Source organism: Morone saxatilis, unplaced genomic scaffold (genome assembly GCF_004916995.1).
Source record: "Morone saxatilis isolate NCDOM2014 unplaced genomic scaffold, NCSU_SB_2.0 Contig24, whole genome shotgun sequence".
NCBI classification, from domain to species: Eukaryota; Metazoa; Chordata; class Actinopteri; family Moronidae; genus Morone; species Morone saxatilis.
The window spans coordinates 26,543,016-26,547,154 of NW_023339807.1; the positions used below are offsets into that span (position 1 = coordinate 26,543,016).

The window sequence follows — 4,139 nt, forward strand, 5'->3', positions numbered from 1 at the left end:
CTGAGTCTGTCAGTGGCACAAACATTTAGTGGCCATACGTAACAATAACGTTGCAGCCTGTTCTGCTCCAATTTAAAACATCATTGTTAGTCACTCAGACACAAAAACAAGGCAAAAGGTTGAAAGATATTTACATTACTGTTAGAGATAAAGCAAATGCCAACATGTTAAACTCTTCCTTTAAAGGACCTGTTCTGATGCAACCGGCAGAGCAGGGGGTGAAAACATGAATGACCACGGACTGAATCCCAACCTGCTGACTCACTGTGGATGCCATTGGACAAGAGGATACCAATGTCCCACACAGTGTTTACTTTACCTTTTTTTATCCAGCAGATGTGAGCTGGACTTTGTGAGCAAACTCCTTTATTATCAAGCTGAAATCCTTATTGAGCAATTGAGTTCTGTAGAAAATTAACCACTCAAATGGAGGACTTTTCATTTCAAATTCCCTGGAAATGACATGATGATTGCCCAAATAGGGCTTCCTTCCTGTTGCCAGTGGGTGGCGCTGTGAGTATGACTGAATATTTGCATGTGTTCAGTTCGGGACTCTTTATGGTGAAGTTTGGTGCAGACTGGAAAACGTACGCTGAAGTTGTAACTTCCTGTTCGACAGTGAAATGACGCCACAGGAACGCCCCACACACGCCGTTTTTTATACCTCTTCATCGTGAACTTCTTCAAAATGCACTGACCAAAGCTTTGTTTGAAAGTTTTCTAGGGGGCGCTATAGAGCCATTTTGCCACATCCATGTGCAAGACCCACAGAATACGTATTTTTTTGCACTGTGCTTCATGAGATTCGGAGCATGTTGCTGCTCGGGCCCTCATAATACTGACACTGATACACTAACTGCTGTTCTATTCGTGAACTTTTGTAATAATACACCTTGTTTTTTTGCAAAGTAATGAACATCTGCTGTTCCCTCCATTAAGTCATAAAGGGAGTCAGCATTCACCTCTCTGCACATAATGCTGAGAGGGTGTCACAGAGTCACTGAGGGCTGGGGGGGGTGAGGAAGTTTAAACTGTGTGTGTGTTTTAGCCAGGGTAGAAAGGTTTCGTCCCTGCTGTCTGTTCCCAGTGCGTCTGAAACATATGGCTTTGCATTAATGAGAAACAAACCAGTCTGAATATGAATCCGGCTGTTGGGTCGGGCTGAAAAAGACTCCCAGAACTTCTCAATAGGTTTCTGTTGTTAAGCAGTTCTGTATATCTGTGTATAAATCCACTGGCACTATGAGAAACTCACATTACAGTGTTTGATTTTACAAGGGAAGAGTTTAGTGTGTAAAACCATTAAACTGTGTCCCTCTGAGTCCCCCAAGGTTTGGTGCTTGGCCCCTTCCTCTTCATCCTCTACATCCTCTACATGCTTCCCTTTGGTCACATCATACGCCACCATGGCGGCCACCAGAGGCTCCAGCAGTGACTCCATAAGGCCCCATATTAAAATGCTAAATACAGCAGAGATAAACATGTTTACAGCCTGCTACAAACAAAACGTAATGTATTTAGTGCTGGGGGGCCATGGAAATGAATCTGTATCATTTGTTCTTTTTATATTTAGTATAGAAAAAATGTGTTATTTCGTTATTCCTTTATCAATAGTGGTTGACTGATATGGCTTTTTCACTGGCCTATATTTAGAGAGCAAGGCAGCCGATGGCTGCAGACATCGACCGACCATTGTTTTTGAATCCAATACAAAACACAAATAACAGCTTTCAAGTCAAAAATAAGAAATGAAAAAACGGGCCACAGACCGAAATTCATCCTCAACTTGCAGACTGTTGTAAGTGTTGCAGGTATTTGTTATGATTAATGGATGAATGACAGATGACCCCAAAACTTTGGACACTTTCTGTCATTTTCTCTGGTCTGTCTCTTTGCTATTTTCTCTCTGTGTGTCTGTGTTGTGCGACAGTTGTACCTACACTTAGTGAGCCTGTTGCGGCGTTCAAAAATGCGATTTATTGGGGGATAAAATAATAATAACCCGAACAGATGACTTGATGATGGCACTGGATGGAAGGTGACACCAAAGTTTTTGCAATTAAAATCTTCCAGATATTTCAGTGAATGGACCTGTACTTGTATAGCGTCTTTCTAGTCCTCCGACCACTCAAAGTGCTTTTACACTACATTCACACAGTGACGGTTCATTCATACACACACCGATGACGCAGGGTTCAGTATCTTGCTCAAGAATACTTCCACATGCGGAGTTCGAACCAACGACCTCCCGATTAGTGGACGGCGCGCTCTACCCCTGGACCAATTGGTGTTTAAGATGCAATTTATTTCAAAAGTTTAATTGTTGGAAAATGTAAATTATACATCATGGGTCATATGGACGGTTTAAAAAACAAACGTTTACCCTGTTTTTCTCTAAACTATCTGTTTTCAGTTGTCGACTACATTATGAAGCATTGTGAGGAAGAAGAAGAAGAAGGCATCTGTCAGCACTTTTTTTGATTGATATACATAATTTTGTCAAGAAACTCCAAAATCACTCCCTATTAACTACATACAGCCCTTTATTTATCGTCTGCCATTTATTTGAGTGTCTGAAGTTGTGTTGAATTTATATATTAAAGCTTGAGTGAGATACTGGCATCATATGAAACTAGTTGACCTACCGCATCCATTGGTACCAACCGTGTTATTCTAGCATGCCAAGGAGGAATTGTCAGTTCCATTTCTGAATGAAAATGGGTTCTACGGGTACCCACGAGCTCCCTCTGAACACATGCCCACTTTATGGCGAATCCCATCCAGTTTTTGGACAAAAATATATAAATGTATCAATGTATTTGAATATTTCTGGTCCATAAACAGTGTTGGAATTGCATAAATTAGACACATACTTCCTGTCAGCCCTGCATGAGAACATGTTAATGCTGTGGAGTAGAACTACTGCGGGTCTATATAGTGAATGAGTGAACGAGACAGATTTCAGGCCTTCATTTTCTTCCTGGTTTCTACATCTATTAGCAAATGTCCACACCACAAATGGACTTACTTCTACTGTTGCACTCTTTCTAAGCAGCTTTGAGCATCGCTACATGTTTGATTAAGGAGACAAAAGGCAGAGACGCAAGGTAAAATTAGCCTTGAGTGTGTTTAGCAGGAAATACCTACAGATCTGATAGGCTGACTGTAGTTTCCATATACGGCGGCAGGTTCCTGACCCCTGTTAATAAATGTCCTGTCGGGAGGGATTATGCCTCTGTGGGAACCGGAGAGGGAAGCTCATTGGGAGCTGATTGAGAGCTTGGTGTGTTTGTTTGTGCTCTCGACTGGTTTAGAGATTGATACACCTCCGCAGATAAAGGACGCACCAGCCTGCGTGGTCAATTTATGACTCCATTACAAAACTTCAGCACAGCAACAACGCAGCTAATTTTATTACTAAAGCCCTTCAAATTGCCCTTAATAAACATTTCCTCACATGCTTTAGCAGTCTTTAAGTTCCTTTTGTTTTCCTTTGGTTGAACATTAACTCATCACACGCTACAAAGCACTTAACGATTTTTGAGTCCCACAAATTAAGATCCAACATGTTGTTTCCTTTCCAGGTTTTCCATGTTACTACAATCAAATAAAGTTAAAAAATTTTACTTTTTTTTTTTTTATCAATTATGATCTATAAAATGTCTTGTTTTGTCCAAAACCCAAAGATATTCAGTTTACTCTCGATCAACTAATTGATTGTTCCACTAATTGTTTCATCAGTTTTCTTTCTCTCCATTCATTCTGACCCTTTTGTAATCGTGACTTAATCTAAAATATCTTCCAATCACTTTCAGGATCATTCAGCTGATCTCCAGGTTCATCAGAATTAGGGCTGCTCCTGTCTCCTTGCTGGTTGTTCTGATTCACAATCATTACCGCTTTATTTGTTAGCATTTAACAGGCCGCTGATCACATATACAGATTTAAATCATTAAATTAATATCATAACTGTTCAATGACTAGTTTCTTTTAATTTCATGTATGTAGGTCTCGCAGAAGAGTCAGCTATTGTATCATCTGAAGATACATTAACCTGTAAGGCTGCAACTAACGATTGGTTTCATTTTTAATTAATCAGTCAAACATTTTCTCAATTAATCAATTAGTTGTTTGGTCTA

The 4,139-nt window shown here is 40.1% G+C and overlaps 2 protein-coding genes across 2 annotated transcripts in view; both read left to right on the forward strand.

Annotated features, from left to right (window-relative positions):
* The window catches only part of LOC118336472, a 744,338-nt gene that overhangs the window by 629,174 nt on the left and 111,025 nt on the right, over window positions 1-4,139 (forward strand). The gene's annotated exons all lie outside the window — the stretch shown is intronic.
* LOC118336553 (atrial natriuretic peptide receptor 1-like) overlaps window positions 1-4,139 on the forward strand; it is a gene marked incomplete in the record, with an annotated part of 74,392 nt that overhangs the window by 2,959 nt on the left and 67,294 nt on the right.